Here is a 19,446-nt window from a genome sequence, read left to right as displayed (position 1 = left end):
GGCTAGGAAGTTTTTTTCCTGAATCTTTTCCTGGGGGAGTCCCTGAATCAGATTGGGAACTATTAGGTACTTTTTCAACAGATGGGGCACCTATAGCCTTATCTTGTTCTCTAAGCATGTTAAGTAACAGTTCCAAGGAAGGATTCTTCCCTACACTCAAACCTCTCTCTATGCAGAGACTCCTTGCTCCTTTCCAGCTAAGGTGATCATATGCAAGTTTGGACAGATCAACATTTTGGCCTGTGCCAGACATTTTTAGAGAGAGTTAAAGTGATAGAAAAAGAGAAAAAAGTTTGTCAGAGCTTTTAGAAAGACAGAGAAAAAAACTTTTTAAACTTTTTAGAACTTTTTAGAAAGTTAGAAGTACTTTTAAGCACTTAGAAAAGAGTGAAAAGAGGAAATGCAAAACTTTTTGGCTATGTGTATATACACTGACCTTGTTTTGTATATTTTTCTCTTATGAAAAGTACAATGACAAGAGTGGTAAGTAGTCTCAAAGCACTTATCCCACCGCTGCACAACCAATGTAGGAGGCTGGACTGGCTTGTAGTGAGTACCAAGGGGTACTTGCACCTTGCACCAGGCCCAGTTATCCCTTATTAGTGTATAGGGTGTCTAGCAGCTTAGGCTGATAGATAATGGTAGCTTAGCAGAGCAGCTTAGGCTGAACTAGGAGACGTGTGAAGCTACTACAGTACCACCTAGTGTCATATGCACAATATCATAAGAAAACACAATACACAGTTATACTAAAAATAAAGGTACTTTATTTTTATGACAATATGCCAAAGTATCTTAGAGTGTACCCTCAGTGAGAGGATAGGAAATATACACAAGATATATATACACAATAGCAAAAATATGCAGTATAGTCTTAGAAAACAGTGCAAACAATGTACAGTTACAATAGGATGCAATGGGGAAACATAGGGATAGGGGCAACACAAACCATATACTCCAAAAGTGGAATGCGAACCACGAATGGACCCCAAACCTATGTGACCTTGTAGAGGGTCGCTGGGACTATTAGAAAATAGTGAGAGTTAGAAAAATAACCCTCCCCAAGACCCTGAAAAGTGAGTGCAAAGTGCACTAAAGTTCCCCTAAGGACAAAGAAGTTGTGTTAGAGGAATAATGCAGGAAAGACACAAACCAACAATGCAACAACTGTGGATTTCCAATCTAGGGTACCTGTGGAACAAGGGGACCAAGTCCAAAAGTCACAAGCAAGTCGGAGATGGGCAGATGCCCAGGAAATGCCAGCTGCGGGTGCAAAGAAGCTTCTACTGGACAGAAGAAGCTGCGGTTTCTGCAGGAACGAAAAGGGCTAGAGACTTCCCCTTTGGTGGACGGATCCCTCTCGCCGTGGAGAGTCGTGCAGAAGTGTTTTCCCGCCGAAAGAACGCCAACAAGCCTTGCCAGCTGCAAATCGTGCGGTTAGCGTTTTTGGACGCTGCTGTGGCCCTGGAGGGACCAGGAGGTCGCAAATTGGACCAGGAGAGAGAGGGGACGTCGAGCAAGACAAGGAGCACTCTCAGCAGCAGGTAGCACCCGGAGAAGTGCCAGAAACAGGCACTACGAGGATGCGTGAAACGGTGCTCACCCGAAGTCGCACAAAGAAGTCCCACGTCGCCGGAGAACAACTTAGGAGGTCGTGCAATGCAGGTTAGAGTGCCGTGGACCCAGGCTGGACTGTGCACAAAGGATTTCCGCCGGAAGTGCACGGAGGCCGGAGTAGCTGCAAAAGTCGCGGTTCCCAGCAATGCAGTCTAGCGAGGTGAGGCAAGGACTTACCTCCACCAAACTTGGACTGAAGAGTCACTGGACTGTGGGGGCCACTTGGACAGAGTTGCTGGATTCGAGGGACCTCGCTCGTCGTGCTGAGAGGAGACCCAAGGGACCGGTAATGCAGCTTTTTGGTGCCTGCGGTTGCAGGGGGAAGATTCCGTCGACCCACGGGAGATTTCTTCGGAGCTTCTAGTGCAGAGAGGAGGCAGACTACCCCCACAGCATGCACCACCAGGAAAACAGTCGAGAAGGCGGCAGGATCAGCGTTACAGAGTTGCAGTAGTCGTCTTTGCTACTATGTCGCAGTTTTGCAGGCTTCCAGCGCGGTCAGCAGTCGATTCCTTTGTAGAAGGTGAAGAGAGAGATGCAGAGGAACTCGGCTGAGCTCTTGCATTCGTTATCTAAAGTTTCCCCAGAGACAGAGACCCTAAATAGCCAGAAAAGAGGGTTTGGCTACCTAGGAGAGAGGATAGGCTAGCAACACCTGAAGGAGCCTATCACAAGGAGTCTCTGACGTCACCTGGTGGCACTGGCCACTCAGAACAGTCCAGTGTGCCAGCAGCACCTCTGTTTCCAAGATGGCAGAGGTCTGGAGCACACTGGAGGAGCTCTGGACACCTCCCAGGGGAGGTGCATGTCAGGGGAGTGGTCACTCCCCTTTCCTTTGTCCAGTTTCGCGCCAGAGCAGGGCTAAGGGGTCCCATGAACCGGTGTAGACTGGCTTATGCAGAATTGGGCACATCTGTGCCCAACAAAGCATTTCCAGAGGCTGGGGGAGGCTACTCCTCCCCTGCCTTCACACCATTTTCCAAAGGGAGAGGGTGTCACACCCTCTCTCAGAGGAAGTTCTTTGTTCTGCCATCCTGGGCCAGGCCTGGCTGGACCCCAGGAGGGCAGATGCCTGTCTGAGGGGTTGGCAGCAGCAGCAGCTGCAGTGAAACCCCAGGAAGGGCAGTTTGGCAGTACCAGGGTCTGTGCTACAGACCCCTGGGATCATGGGATTGTGCCAACTATGCCAGGATGGCATAGAGGGGGCAATTCCATGATCATAGACATGTTACATGGCCATATTCGGAGTTACCATTGTGAAGCTACATATAGGTAGTGACCTATATGTAGTGCACACGTGTAATGGTGTCCCCGCACTCACAAAGTTCAGGGAATTGGCTCTGAACAATGTGGGGGCACCTTGGCTAGTGCCAGGGTGCCCTCACACTAAGTAACTTTGCACCTAACCTTTACCAGGTAAAGGTTAGACATATAGGTGACTTATAAGTTACTTAAGTGCAGTGTAAAATGGCTGTGAAATAACGTGGACGTTATTTCACTCAGGCTGCAGTGGCAGGCCTGTGTAAGAATTGTCAGAGCTCCCTATGGGTGGCAAAAGAAATGCTGCAGCCCATAGGGATCTCCTGGAACCCCAATACCCTGGGTACCTCAGTACCATATACTAGGGAATTATAAGGGTGTTCCAGTTAGCCAATGTAAATTGGTAAAATGGTCACTAGCCTGTTAGTGACAATTTGGAAAGAAATGAGAGAGCATAACCACTGAGGTTCTGATTAGCAGAGCCTCAGTGAGACAGTTAGTCACTACACAGGTAACACATTCAGGCACACTTATGAGCACTGGGGCCCTGGGTTAGCAGGGTCCCAGTGACACATACGACTAAAACAACATATATACAGTGAAAAATGGGGGTAACATGCCAGGCAAGATGGTACTTTCCTACAGGTACCAACAATCGTTCACATTCCGTGTATGACGGCGTGTAAAGGGAGAAATAAGAAACTGACCTCAGTGTGCAGGGGTCGCACTTGTATATGTGGCTCTGCTTTGTCATGTCTGGGACGGTACAGGGCCAACGTGGTGCTGAACTGCGTCACCGAGCTGCACACAGGAGTGTTCAGGGAATGGTAGTGTATAGGGGTAGTAAGGTGTTTTAATGCTTCAGGTTTTGTTTTGTTTAGGGGCAGTAAGGAATTCATAGGGTTCAAGAATGGGTAGTGTTTAGGAGTAGCTGTAGAGTTTTTAGGTCTCCTCTGAGTAGTTTATAGATGTATTATAGGGTTTTAGGGTTCCGATGGGATAGTAAATAGAGGCAGTAGGAGTTTTAGTCCTCAGGGATGTGTAGTTTGTAGGAGTAGTAATACATTTTTAGTCCTCAGGGATGGAAAGTGTGTAAGGGTAGTAATGAATTTTTAGTCTTCAGGATGGGGAGTGAATAGGGGTAGTGAGAGGTTTTAGGCTTTAGGGATGTGTAGTGTATAGGTGTAGTGAGTAGTTTTAGAGTTCAGGGATGGGTAGAGAGGGAATTACATTATAACTTAATATTACTATGAATAGATTAAATAAAAAAGTATAAAAAGTAATACTTACCTGCGAAGTAAAGGACTGAGATGTGCAGGCATGTGATATAAAGGTACTCCCGATGTAATGGTCGGCAAAGTAACAAATGATATTCAATGAAAGTCCACTAATGCTTCTGTGTTTTTCGGCTTTACTGTGCTAAGGAGTCATATATAGTAAAACAATACACTCATCTAACTATATTAGCATTTTAGCACTGGCATGTGCACTTCTGTACTATTTAGATTTTATTACAAACCATTTTCTAACTCCAGATGCCACTGTCACAGATGTTCAGCTATCAGTGATGATTGACAGCATGGAGATATCCTCACAAGATCCAATTTCTGTTTGAGTTTTTTCTGTCACATTTCTTTATTTTTATATCATATTTCTAAATTGAAAAGTAAATGTAGACAGGAAACTGTTTTCCACGTGTGCACATATGTAAAAATGGCAAACTGGGAGCCTTACCTGTAAGACATTGTGCAGTAGTTTAATGATAGATCCTTTCATGGACGATGGTGTCGTGGAGCTGAGACAGCATCTGCCTGACTCCCATAAAGCTGACACCAAGCATCTGTCTTTGGCTGTAGATGGATGGCTAGCATACAGTGTTGGGCAGAAGGGACAGGGTCAGAAGCAGCTGACCAAGCTAGGAGGGGATGAACCTTACTAGCACAGCTGACAGAAGCCTGTGCTTAATGGCCATGGCTGTGTCGCCAAGAGCAGCAGCAGCTGAGAGGGACTATAAGGCTATTTTCCTCATTGTGACAACCATCTGGAAAAGAAGGCTTTCATCGCTAGAAACAGCACATTCCACATAATAATTAGACATTTAATTGAAGTATGATCTAGGTAAGTATTATGTGCACTATAATGTTTGTCGAGTAATTTTTTCCATGTAACTATGTTTTGTGCAAAAGAAAGCCACATACAAATACAAAACAAATGACTATTCCAAAATGAGACCTGTCAAGTATATCTGATACAGACTTCTAGTTGCAGATTCCTCAGCTTAGAATTTCCCCCAGGCGTCAGACTGGATCTGGAGATTTGTCTTCGAGCAATAACCTTGCGCGTCGGTAGGTGGCATCGGTCGAATCCACAGGTGTCGTAGTCGCCATGATGACGTTGGGAGTAGTACATAGCTGCTGTCTTCACATAGTGATGTCAGTTCTTTTCTTTCCATGCCGCACGCTGATCCGGAGAGAGCTGCCCTGGTCTCTTTTTGACCGAATTCGACCGTTTTGTCAACTCTTGTAGTGAGATATTTGGTACGTCGAGGAGGTGACCGATCCACATTGGTTTTTTTGTGGTGTCTCGAGAGCGTCCATGACTCGAAGTCGTGCTCCGAGTGCTGGGCCATGCACCCGAAGGCCTTGAGGGAGCGGTCCCTCAAACTCATGGTGGCCCTGCACTCGACTCCGCCTAAGTCCTGGTACATGGGGTGCCCCTGCGGGCCCCTGCACTGCCCCTGCACTTGGCATGGGCAGTGCAGGGGCCCCTAGGCACAGCCCCATCGCGCATTTCACTGCCCGAATTTCAGGCAGTGAAATGCACGATGAGTGCTACTGCACCCGCTGCACATCAACATTGCCTCCGGCTCTATTACGTGCCAGCTGCAATGTTGATGTGACTTTTCCGCTGGGCCAGCGGACAGAAACACTGTTACCATCCGCTGGCCCAGCGGAAAAGTCATAATAGGGAGCCAGTTATACCGCCAGCAGTGGTGGTATACTGGCGCCCGCAGCTTCGGCGGTCTTTGTGAAAGACCGCCGAAGTTGTACTGAGGGCCTTATTCACTCAACATGCCAAACCTATGGATGGTCAAGCTATCCCACCAGAAGGGTCTTCCAATCTAAGGAAAGCTAAAGGTGCATAGTACAAAGTGCTATAACCAATCATATCCTGTCAGTCACAGTAGGTCAAGTTGGGAATCTGACAGCCTGAGAGCAAGAACACTGATCAAGAAATCAAAAAGACCCTGTCATTTATACACTAGATGGTAACAGTTTTTGTTATGCATCCTTATTACTTCTTCATAGAGGGTTCCGGAGCTATAGTGCATGACTGATGCATTTTAGTGCAAAGATACGGACTCCATAACATAGCTGTCAAGTTGTCAGAGTGTTTATGTGTTACATTTGCATGGTTTCAGTGTACTTAAGTGACACTATACAGTCAAATGTGTGTCAGTTTGAGTGACACTTTTACTGCTTGCAATGCAATTTTAAAAACGGCTACTTTCATATTCGCAGTGTCTTCTCAGCTGCAGGCTGGGACCTCCTAGCACTATAAGCATACAGGTAACTATTCCTCACTGCGCAAAGCAGGATTCAGTTCTGTTTCTCCTTGTTTTTACAAGGTCATGCTAACCCTTGCTGTCAGCGTATCAGGACCTGTCCTGCAATGTTGCACATAGCTCGCATGACCCTGGCAGCTGCACCTCAGTGTACAGGTACTCTTCTTAGCCAAGTGGAAGATCTGGTACTCGGGGTGCGTGTGGGGGTGGATTCAGAAGTGTTGTTACTCAATAACTTTGCGTAGAGGTCTATTGAAGACATGAGTCTTAGAGTGAACACTGCACAAAACCACAAAGGCCTATATGGTGCCTCTAGCCACAATATCAGTGGGGCCCAAATGGCAAGTGTGTACAACATCAAAGTAAAGAAAAAGAGTTGCAAAGAGTATGAGTTTTGTTTTCGAGTTTTATGCTGTTAACAGTAGAGATTCTATGCCAGGACCACAGGCTCCGATTATGCTTCTCTTTCTTCACTCTTTTTTTTCAGCAGCCAATAACAACAAAGTTTATTCAAACACTACATGTCCCATGAAACCCCCTTTAGTCACATATGTAACCATAGAGCTACAGCCCTATATATCTCACAGACTGCCACAACACCTCCTCTTTCTTTACTTCTTCACAGCCAGTTAAGTACTCCTCCATTATTTGCATGCGATATATTGATATGCTTGAGTACAATATTATTATTGTGTTAATGTTACGTTCTCATTGACTAATGTGAGTGGTGCACAGCTATTTTTTTATTTTCGGCAGAGGTCACGTGCCTACCCCATTAGGCGTGTACAGCACGTTTTCACCTCATCATTTTTCCGGGACACCTCTTTTAGCGCATAGGAATCAGTGTTAATCTACGATCTTTCCTTCAGTTAGGGAGTGGTTTGTTCCCTCCCAGTAAGGTGGTGTGCCGCCCTCACTTTCAATAGAGTGGAGAGGTAGTGAGAACCACAGGGCTTTCAGTCCCGCCGTCCTCTTTCTGTTTCAAACAAGTGGGAATGCAGCGCGCAGCCAAAATGTATGGGGAATATGGGGAAGATAGGGAAGGCTGTTATTATGAGAACCCTACTGGGTCCCTGGAGCAAAACCTGGTCCATGCACCGGACAGGCTGTTAATGATGTTCTAGTGAGAGCAACTGCTCCTCTAAAGCGCCACCTTTGTGGCTTCACTCAGCAGCAAGGCTGGTTGCCCCCCTCTGCTGGGCTACTAGAGGGCAGCAAGGGGATGTCGAAGACCACACCAACTCCTAAGCCTAATAAAGGGCCCCACACGAATGCTTTTGATAAACTAGCAGCATCCCTGGTAAACAAGCGTGCCTATAGTGCACCTCAGATCCCTCTTTGAACCCAGACAATTCCAGTAACTCCTCAAGCCACAGCTCTGAGTGAGGGGACAGCCCTGACTCGAGAAAGCAGAACAGCAAAATGCATCACACCGTGCCACGTAAACAGCCAGGCCCCTTACTTTAGAGCTAGGGGATATTATCCATCTAAGGTCCTTCACATGGGTTCTACCACAGGAAGTAGAGGACTATGTGAAGGCGCACATTTGCCAATATTTTGACAAAGAGGTACGAGCCCACCTTTGCTCTGAGTGCCCCAGACCTGATTTACCGGACAGGGTAACAGACACCCCAGGGGTGAACCCCACCATTGTGACCGAACTGGCCTCTTCCGAGTCAGGACCGACTGCTCAGGGCTTCCTTTTTGGAACCCCTTTTCTAAAAGACATATCTAAATTTGTGGCAACGTATACCAACCTAGACAAGGCCCAATGCTCTATTAAGAATATCTTTGACCACTTTATAGCAGGGTTGAACGCTTTAGGAGGCGAGCATTCTCCTGGGGATTCCACTGAGGCCTGCAAAGAGGATACTACCAGAAGGGTAGAGGTCGATACCAGGAGTACAACTCCACCTTCTATCCTTCAAGAACCCAGCACTACAGAGAGCAATTCTAAAATAGGCAATTCAGTGGCTCACAAGGATCTTTCCAAGAATTTAACTCCACAAGTGAGAAATATTCCCTTATCAGAGGTTTCATTGGGGGGTAAGGACAAATCTGTTTGTACAAAACGGTCAGAAAGTGTTGCAAGACCCGTGGGGTCTCAAATCTATACAAGGTTTCAAGCTAGAGTTCTATGAGACCCCGTTACAAACAGTCCCCCTCATGCAATGTATTTTTTCCATCTAGATTAGACTTTCATTACTTCAGAAATACAAACGCTCTTACAAAAAGATGCAATAGAGATTACCCCCATACATCCAAACGGGTTCAAAAGCTGTATATTCCTTGTCGAAAAGAAAGGAGGCGGCTCAAGACTGGTCCTAAATCTTCAAGGATTCAACCAGTGGATACTTTTCTGCCACATCAAAATGGAGGGAACCCACCTGTTAAGAGACACGCCTAGTATGCCTACTAGGATCATCCATACAGGTGATATTTCCAGGCCTCCTCCATTATCGGGCTTATCAATGCCTGAAGATCGACATCTGAACAAAGGCCTAGCTTACTCAGAACAAGTCTCCCTAGCAGAAGAAGCCAAGATGGAAATTTCTTGGTGGTTGGACCACGTGGAGGCTTGGAATGGTAGAGCCATTTTTGGCTCTACGCCAGAGATGATAAGAGAATCGGACTCCAGCTGCTGGGGCTGGGGAGCCTGTTGCGGTCAGGACTCCCGGTAGTCTCATGGGGGTTGTTGGTCCACAACGGACTTAAATCGCCATATAAACTGCTTGGAACTCCTGGTGGGTTCATTTGCAATTCTGAGTTTTTCCCCAGGGAGAGCAAAATGCTGCCCTTTGCTCCACATGGACAGCATTTTGGCAGTCTGTTATGTGAACAAACTGGGCCGAACCAAATCCAAAATTCTGACGGAGATAGCCAAGGACTTTTGACATTTTTGTCTTCAGAATCATATTTCAGTGACAGCGGAATATCTTGCAGGCTAGCGTAATATCGTGGCAGACTGGCACTCTCACCATCTGCAGGATTTCAGCGACTGAAGGCTTCACCTGAAAGCCTTCCATGCGCTTCTCCAATGCTGGGGTCCTTGCGAGATAGATTTGTTTAACTCTCTCCTGAACCATCAACTTTCAAAGTACTTCAGTTGGCAGCCAGACCTGGGTGCTTGCGCAGCGAATGCATTTCTCCAAGACTGGCAACCCGTCTGGACTTATGCCTTCTGTCCATTCGTGATGATACCCAGAGTGTTGGCTCAAAAGAGATGGCTGAAAGCAGAGGTGATCTTAGTAACGCTGCTGTGAAGAGCACAGGCTTGGTTTCCAGCCCTACTGGAACAAGCGTGTGCCCATCTGGTTCTACCTCCGTGTCACTGGAATCTCCTAGTAGATCCGTGAGGTCTTCTGCACCCACTGATACAAGTGGGACAGCTCTCATTGGTGGCCTGGAAGTTTTCAGGAAAAATTGAGTCTCCCAGGCCTTTCACGAGAGGCTCAGGTCTACAATAGTCAAGTCCTGGTCTTCAAGTACTCACAAAAGATATGCATGACCGTGGAGACATTGGTATAATTGGTGCTGTTCAAGGGGTGCAGATCCCTCTGGAACAGATTGCAGTATGATCATAAATTTTCTATCTTCATTGGCAGCTTCAGCCATGGCATATTGGTCAGCGCACAATTTTAGATCAGCCATTTTCGGTGGACCATTGCCTCATAGATGGCAGACCGGCAGGGGAACACCCCATAGTGTGTACATTTTTAAGAGGTATTCGGATAGTAAAACCTCCACCTCCAAAATATTCTGCTTTATGGGATGCAAGTGGAATCTTAAGAATTATACATTCTTGGCCAGAGAAAAAATATATTTCCAGGAAACAGTGATCAGCCAAACCGACCATGCTTTTGTGCCTCATTTCCTGTAAAAGGATGTCCAATGTGAGCGAGTTAATTTTTCTCTCCCGGAGGGGTTTCAGAACCAAATGTAATTCCAGGTCAGTATCTTATCCAGTTTGTCCCGTTAATCCTAAACTTTGTGTAGTGCAATGCCTGAAAGCATACGAGGCAAGTACAGCGGATTTCTATTCAGACATGAAAGGACAGCTATTTATAGCTCTGCAGAAACCATTTCGCCCTGTTACCTCTGCTAATTTGGCTAGCTGGATGAGATGTCTCCTAGCAGAGACAGGTATCTACATATCTAAAATTGGTGCTCACTGAGCTCGAGGAGCAATGGCATCAAAAATCTTTCTCTTAAGGGTCTCGCTCAGAAGATATCCAGAAAGCAGCAGATTAGTCATCGGAATCAACTTTGAAGGATTTTTATTATAAACCAAATATAATTGTAGCGTCTGTGGTGATGGGCCAGCTTTAAACTAGCATAATCGGAGCCTCTAGTCCTGACATAGAAAATACATTTTTCTAGCATTCGCAACAAGAATTTTCAATTCTATTAAGGACACGTTGGCGAGGATCATCCCACCCAGATGTTTTTCAATACGATGTACAAGAGTATATAACGGAATTTGTATTAAATGTATATACGTTGAGCGCTTCCCCCCCTCTAAATGTGACTTGTGAAATTATCTTATTGGACGAGTGTTTACAGCTTTGCTATATTTCTCCTTATAGGAAACTACGACAAATGAAGAGCATACTTCTCAACTGCTTTTCATGTTTTGTTATTGGATTCACAAAGATGGAAGTTTGAAAATCCTCTCAGTTTAATATCAAGAGGAAGGCTATGTTCTGGGATCGATTCTTCCTATCAGTTTCCCGTTGGAGGCTGTGTGTGTTTTCCCAGGTTGGAAGTCATATCGTTGGAGACTTTGGATTAACTGTCTACCTTCTGGAGCAAAGAAAGGGGAGGTGTTACGGCAGTTAGTGAGATATATAGGGCTGCAGCTCTACGGTTAGACATGATTAAGGAGGGTATTCATGGGACATGTAGTGTTTGAATAAACTTTTTTTGATTGGCTGCTGAAAATAAAGAGTAAAATTCTTGTTGTGAATGCTATAAAATGTTATATCCTTATCTAATTAATACTGAAGGAATTTGAAGTGTCTAATTGTAAACGCTGAAAATGATCATTTAAATGATACTTGATGACAGCAAGTTGTAGAACCTGTTATACAAAAATGAAATGGTGCCAGTTGCGCCGAAGCGTGTGCGAGGCCAACTTTTGTTATTATTTATTCTTGCAGCAGTGGAGCCTCTCATGATCCCGACTGTGTCCAGCATTTCTGCAAATGCGTGACTATTGCATTTTAGTACAGTGATGGAACACCAGCACTAAAATGCGTTAGCCTAACCAGTGTTGGGTGGTATACGTGGCAGGGCTGCATATAAGCCAACATTTTCGAAGAGGAAAGTGGCAGATTTTAGAAAAATAATCTGGCAAATACATTTCCCCTTTTGAATTCTAATGAAGCAGAGGGAATTTCAGACGGGAGACAGCCAAAATAAACCTATTTTAGGCTTAAAAAATAGTCTCCATCTGAATCTGGTCAATTGGCCTGTATGGGGCACCAGCACAAAAACGTATTAGTCTAACCCCTGATGCTTGGTTCATTTTTCTGTGATACACTGCGTGGAGACATTGGAATCCATTGATGAAGTGATTGCTGAACTAATGACCTATACACTAAGGGGCATATTTACAAGAAAGTGGTGCATTAATACTGATGTGCCACTTTTCTTGCGTTGCCTCTGTCCCACTGACAACAGCATCTATGTACAATACGGCGCACCATGGCGGTCGTTAGGACAATAACAGCAACATTTTTGATGCTATTATGGTGCATTTCTACACTAGCGTCCAAAATGTTGACGCTAGAGTAGCAAAGTGCAAGGAGACCCACAGGTTTCTATGGGTGCGTCATTTTAATGCCTGCTTTGAGCAAGCGTTAGAAATTACGCTAAAAAAGGTGCACTGAAATCTTGTCGTTTTCACCGTGCCATTTTTGTGGCCTCTTAACGCCGGAGCCCCCCGCATACATTACGCCTGGCAGAGCATAATGTGGCGCAAGGGGGGCAAGATGGCGCAATGGATACGTCATTTTCTAAACATGCCGCGACAAAAAGTGCCTCCTTGTGCCACATGAGAGTAAAAAGAGTCGCCGCTGTGGCGCAGGGCCCTGTAAAGACGCCCGGGGGCGCTGCGCTGAACCTGCGCTTGTCCTCTGCGGCCCTGAGGGAGCCACGTGTTTTGCGTAAATCTGTGCCTGTCTCTCACAATGTATACATTGTTTATTTATTGCCAGTGCGACAGGCGGTGGGAGACTCGACGCCATAATAACCCGTCGGTTGGTGTCGGCGCTGCTCCGCTCCTCCGTGGGTTGTTTAAGGGTCTTTGTAGTTTATGTTTCAGCCTCGAGGCTCCGCGGGGTCACTGCAGCCTGTGGGGGTCACTCGTGGTCCTTTGTCTCTTTCAGCGGCTCTCAGCTCCGTGGCTTCCGGGTCAGCGAGGGCAGAGGCAGCACCAGCGGTGAATGACGTCACTTCCGGCCTCTTCTTCCGGCTCCTTCAGCTCTAGGGGTGGGAGGATCCTGTGTCTGTGCGGAGACCCCCTCAGGCCTGGGACTGAGATCTTCCCCCTCCCCGGGCTCTGTGGAGGTAGGAGCCCGACTGTCCACACCTCTTCTCCCACTTTCCACACCTCTTCTCCCACTTTCCACACCTCTGCTCTCACTGTCCCACCTCTGCTCTCACTGTCCACACCTCTTCTCTCACTGTCTCACCTCTTCTCTCACTGTCTCACCGCTCCTCTCTCACTGTCTCACCTCTCCTCTCCCACCACCTTCTGAGGCCGGACACCCCCTCAGGCCTCGGACTGTCGTATTCACCGTCCCCGGGTGAGGGGAGGGGTCTGTGAGCAGGTGTCTCTGGAGGTAGGAGTCTGACTGTCCCACTCCCCGTGTCTCCTCTCCCTCCTCTCCCCTACCTGTCCCTCCTCTCCCCTACCTGTCCCTCCACTCCTCGGCCCAGGGAGACCCCCTCTCAGCTTGGCCTCCCTGAGGAGGTTCCTGGGGGCAGAGAGTGAGGCCTCAGCTCCCCTCCTGCTGGAGGGAAGGGGCTGCTGTAGTCCATGGCTTTACCGGTGTCTGCACCCCCAGTCCCCTGTGACCTACTCCTTGGATTCCCTCACTACCACCGGGCAAAAGTGCCCCTCATCTCTCTACGGCCCCTCTCTCACACACATTTTATTTGTTTTAAAGCGCAGGTGAAGGCTGGCGTTACTATTAAGAATCTATATCTAACGGAAAGAACCCTTTAAAAAAAAAAATATATATATATGTGGAATAGATAATGAAATACTGGGGAGAAGCATAGCATCCTAACCTATTTTATGCTGTTTGCAAGCAGCTCTTTGATGACACACTGCATCAGTCACTGTTCTATATCAGGGTTGTATCTTATGAACTGCGGTAACAAAAGAATCTCTGTGACAAAAGTAGAAATCCACTCAGCTATCCACATAATATACAGATCTGTGCTTTGCAGCAAGCATATTAACCCTCTACGCTACATTTATAATAGTCGAAACTGCCACTAGACAAATCTCCGATCTCTCTCTAGCAGGAACATTAATTACCAGAGTTATCTAGACATTTTATTGCTAGCTGAATGCTTAAGGAATTCTGAAGCAGATATTTTTAAATCATAAGCTATTGTTGAAAACAGAAATAGCTCCCCCCCCCACGCCCCTCACCCCCGCCCACGATCAGCACCCAGAATGGTCACACCAGTCTTACTGCCCTAAAGCTGTGGCCCTGCTGTATTCTGAAGAGCTGTGTGGGCCTCAGTCCTGCTTCATCTGCTGTGGTATCATTCATCCTGACCCGGCCAAGTACCACTCATCAGGGACTCATAGGTGCAAGGTTTTCAGTTTGCTTATGGTCATATTTCAATATTTGTAGGGTGCGGATCAGCACCGACCTAACTCAGCAGTGGAATTGGATGCCTGCACTAACAAGCAGGCCCACAGCTTAAGGTCACAGGGGTAGGCGAGGTTCTCTGGATATTACAACGTGGAGCCCTGTCCGGTGTCTAGATGACTGTTATACAGATACTCTTTGGAGATTGATACAATTTGAGATTCACCTAGTTTGTTACTTCCAGCTCTCGGGACATTGAAGGCTTATTTTCATACGACGAAACACGTCTTGGCTGTTTTTGCTACAGACTGATGCTGTATGAACCACACAGTAGATCAACGATAAGACTGTCATGTAAAATACATCCTTGCAGTTTGAAATATATGATGGATCTGGAATAAAAGAAACAAGAAGCCTTACGATCTTGAGATTGGATATTGATTTACATTGGAACTCTGAGTGCTCAGAGCTTACTGTATTCACTGTTTATTGATCCCTGTTTTAGGGGTTAGGTTTGGAGTTGCAAGGTAGCCAACCATGTCACTGGAGCACCATCATTTTTTATACTAATTGTTTCTCAAGTTCCCAGATATTGGTGAGAGCCCAGTTCATGGCCCGGCTACAGTGAGTTTTTATCCAAAATTAGTTAGTTTAACTTGTCTTGCATGGTACTTGACAGACATGGGGGGTTAGACTAACACATTTTAGTGCTGGTGTCGTGCTAAATTGCATTTGTTGCACATTTACATATCTTCTCAATGAAGTGGCGGAATCAACATGGCGCTGTGCTGTCATAAAACAGCTTGTGCACAGTGCTTACTGTGTGCTGCTATGCCGCTCTGCATCAGAATGCCTTCCAGGCAATTCACATTTTAATAGCCTGTTGGCTGGGCTGGGTGAACTCACTCAGATGTTGCTATGGTGACCCGAGGCAAGCGCTATCAGACTCACTTCTTTGGTACAGTACTTCCGCCACAACGCTTCATGGTAAAAACAAGTTTGGCAGCTGCCTGTCCTCAGCAGGCGTTGCACTTCACATGTGGCACTGGATCAAGTCTGCTGCAGGTGGCTCGGAGGAACCTTTTAATACCCAGACAGCCACTCGTGGATCCTGGCACCTTTTATTGTTTTCCAGCTCCCTGAAACTAGTGATGTAGGCGCATCAACACTGAGCTGCCATTAAACATACGGACTCTCCACCTACTCCTGAGCTCCTTGAGCCAGGATCCAGGAAGTGCATTACACCCTTGCAGCGCAGTGCCGATTTTTGTCACTGGACGCCACCGGCACTTATTCTTGGGACCAGAACTCTTTTCACCTGCAGCAACAATCCTGAGCATAATTTTGCAAATTTTATGTTATTTTTCGGAACGTTTTTTCTGACGCCCCAGGCATCATACTGTATGTATTATGTCATTATGTGACCTCTGCGTCATTATGATGAGTCATTCGCCTCTTCTTCGCCTGTGGGTGCCCTGTCCAGACCGGCAGTCATCAGGAAACATTGATCTGTAAAACAGCCACACCATTGTCCTGTTCTTTTCTAAATGTGCAATGCACTGCTTCCTTATAGCACGGCATTGTGATCTCATTTATCACTCCTCACCTTCTGCTCCCGCCACCCCTAGTTCACTGTCTACAGTCCATAGTCATTTGGATCCCAAATGTGCAGTCCGTCCAGGCTGGCTTCATGCAAGAGTGAGGGATCTGGAAGCCATTGGTGGCATCGGGCATCTTTTCTTGACGGCACACGGCACAGTGGAACCATGTAGAGATGCTGCCCCGTGCACTGGTAAGCAGCTGACCCCTATCACTCTGCAACTCCTATATAAAAGGAGGGAGTGTCCAGTGATTACAGGGACACTGTGCCAGCACCAGCTTGTTAATAAGGTGACCTTAACGTTAAAGCACCCTTTTAAGCAGTTTTACCTTTGGCACAATTCCCTATTTACTATCATAAAGGTGTATTTGTTTTGGTTGATCTCATTAAAATGGATAAGGTTGAAAGAGCCGTACTGCCTGGCTTTGCGAAAGGAAAGAGTCTGTTGTGATTGAATGCAGTTCTCTGTATTAGTTTGTTTTAGTCAATTTCGATTCTTTCTAAATCTAACTGTGTGGGTGGAATAAAAGGCTCACACCTCCTAATTGCTGTTTAGCACCTCACAAAAGAATTGAAATGCACATGTTCACACCCAGAACATTTGGCACTGTCACAGATAAGGAAAATGAAAACTTGGCAGCTAGACTGACCCGGACTGTGCACAGAAACTCCCCTCGCCCTGCTGCTAAATGGAGCTGAGGGTGCAGCCAAGGCAGGGTCTTATCTGTTCCAGGGTGGCATTGTAGTTGCACATTTATAGCCCTTGACAACTTGAAAGCATGTTTTCAAAGGATGTAGTGCACTTTCCCTGTGGCTGAGCTATGGATTGAACTTCATCAAGTATTTATGGGTAGTGTTTTGATGGACACGAGGACCACAGTTACATTTTTATCTTGTTTGTCATTGCAACTGTTCATGGATTTGATGCGAAAATCGATGAGAAATAAGACACTTTAGGCTTGGGTGCCAGTGTTTGAATGGGTACAAACTTTGTGAGTGAAGTATAGTGTGTGCGGCAGTTGTTTTCGTGTTTCACCTGTATGCAGAGTCTGCTCAAAGAAAATATGTTCTCGTGCCTGCATGTGGGTACCTACCAGTTTTGGCTTGGTCTCTATTGGAGGTGAGCTGCGGAAGTGCCCAGACATGAGATGATGATATGCTTAGGGCAGGTACCGTCTTTCATTATCTACAGCATGGATGCTAATAAACATTTTTGCAGGACACAACAATAATGGCGTGCGGCAGTGGCAGCTTCTCTGTAAGGGCGCTGGGACTCCACCCTTCTGATTTTCAGGTCTGATTTTTTTTTTTATCTGTTCTTACACAAATATACCTTCCCTCAGAGAATCATTGTGCAGCCAGGTAATTATGTGATGACCATTGCATGTGTATGGAAATCTTTCCGATAGGTCTCATCTTTTCACTTTCTTGATTGTCAATTGAGAGGTGCTGCTGGAGTGACCCCAGGATGCAGACGAAATTCAGTCTCAAAGGGCTTTGGCATGAGGCAGTCAGATCCCATGTCAGTCGGACAGTGAGAAACATCTGTTTTGCAGCAGTCCCTCTTCAGTGTTTAATAGATGACGGGCTGCTCACTTTCATGTTGTTGTGGCGCAGCATTAATGGCCATCAGAAACCTCCACTAAATCCGTCAGACATCTTAGGAAAGCACATCAGTGAGCATTTTTTCACAGTAAATGATACTAGTAGCACTTTCAGTGACTAGATTGATATAATGCAATTGTTATGAAGTAGTGTAATCAATTAGGGCCACCTCCTAGAAGCTTGCAACAGGTTTAATTTTTATACTGAAATAAGTGAACCTCTATGTGAAATTGTTATGACACAAGCTAAAATGTACTGTTTCCATTGCACTTACAGGCCTAGATGGAGAACACACAGAGAAGCCTTGTGCAACGCATGTAGTTTTTGCTTTTGTCTTATCCTGGATGGATATAGACTCCTTTTTTAGGTTGAGTGTGCAAAATCTTTGACCTAATGTAAGCATTGTGGGTTTTTAACTGCACCCACACTCCCATCACTTTCACTCGTTCGTGGCCTTGATGTAATTGGTAATTGCTTTACGTTTGTCCCACCCTGGGACGGTTTTGTTACCACCTTGCAGACTGACCCTGTTACATGGATAATTGCATGATTGCTGATATAATTCAGCGTGAGTGAACTATTTTATTATTTTGTGTCTCCCCTTCGTGCTCCATGGCAGCCATGGCTCTCACAGCGCAAACTCCATTGGCGATATTGAAGCGCTGGTCACATTGTTCACACTGTTACCTAATCTGAGTCATTTCTTTTAGCTCTCTCCTTCACGCTCCAAAGTTGTCCCAAAAACACTTATGATTGACAAATGCTTTTCTAAAAAAAACACAGAAATCCACACTCAGCGCAGCGGGAGAGCTGATACTACAATATTCAGTGCACTCGGGAAAAGTTGCCGCATGATGCTTTGCAAGCATTCTTTTTCAAAACATTTTTGCCTTAACTCTGACTGTGGTGGTCCTATGACAATGGGACCACCACCAAAACATTCAGCACAATTCACTCTTTCTGTTTAGGTCATAGCTGGGTTCTCACACTATGTTATTGCGGAGTCCAAAATAATAACCTCTTCCACCATTGTCACCTTTATGGCTGGAACTTTTGTTTTACAGCTTGGAGTAGTTTGTGTTCTGGGGCCTTAGTATTGCAGGAGGCCTGCTAGACCTGAAAATGTGTAGGTCACTCCATGTGCTCTAGGGGCTTATTACATGGTTGTACTAAATTACTTTCTGCCATTTTATTTTCATGTGGTTATGTCCTTTAGGGGGTAATTATATGGTTACATGACCACGTTTCTTACAAATGATATTTTTATTTTGGTGTCCTCTAAGGGCTGTCCTGAGCATTACAGTCAACATACTACAGTTTTTGCTGCACTGGGTCATCCCATAATGCTTTGCAGGGCATTGTTTCACAAAACATGTTTGCTTATAACTCAGCCTGTGGTGGTATTAGGACAATGGAACCACCTTCAAAATGTTCACCACAACCTGCTCTTTCTGTCTAGGTCATCTCTGGGTCCCCACACTAGGTCAGTGGGGACCCCAAAATAATAACTCCTCCCTCCATTCAGTTTCTTTTTAAGCTCTCTCATGGCATGGACCTTTGTTTTACAGCTGGGAGTAGTTTGTGTTTTTAAGGGTCTTGTTTGTAATATCATTGCAGTGAGCTGCAAGTTCTGAAAATGTGTAATGCACTGTGCCCTCTATGACTAAATAGGTGGTTACACTGCAATACTTTCAGTCATTTTCTTTTCAGGTGGTTATGCTCTCTAGGGGCTAACTATACAGTAACATGACCATGTTTCTTAAAAATGTTATTTTCATGTTTTTTATGTTTTAATAATGTCTCCTCATTGCAATTATGACCATGATTCAGGCCAACTTAACATCCTGATTACACTGTCGCTGAACACTCTTGATGTGTTTGGGTGACTCTTCTAGTTTATTTCTCTCATTACTCCTCCCTGGCTTTCTTGTTTTGGGCAATTGTGTTAGCCAGCCAGCAACTCTGAT

The 19,446-nt window shown here is 45.8% G+C and overlaps 1 protein-coding gene across 2 annotated transcripts in view; it reads left to right on the top strand.

Annotated features, from left to right (window-relative positions):
• LOC138248903 (zinc finger protein 84-like) overlaps positions 1-19,446 on the top strand; it is a 222,133-nt gene that overhangs the window by 170,548 nt on the left and 32,139 nt on the right. The window contains exon 1 of one of the 2 annotated variants that reach the window (XM_069202883.1): positions 12,950-13,012. The exons of the other annotated variant lie outside the window; for it this stretch is intronic. The gene's annotated coding sequence lies outside the window, so the exon portion shown is untranslated. Of the gene's footprint in view, positions 1-12,949; positions 13,013-19,446 lie in introns of those variants that run through there. 2 annotated transcript variants of the gene reach the window in all.

This window comes from Pleurodeles waltl, chromosome 8 (genome assembly GCF_031143425.1).
Source record: "Pleurodeles waltl isolate 20211129_DDA chromosome 8, aPleWal1.hap1.20221129, whole genome shotgun sequence".
In the NCBI taxonomy this organism is placed as follows: domain Eukaryota; kingdom Metazoa; phylum Chordata; class Amphibia; order Caudata; family Salamandridae; genus Pleurodeles; species Pleurodeles waltl.
The sequence above is the reverse complement of the archived record's forward strand: the minus strand, read 5'-3'. Positions and strand labels throughout refer to the sequence as shown.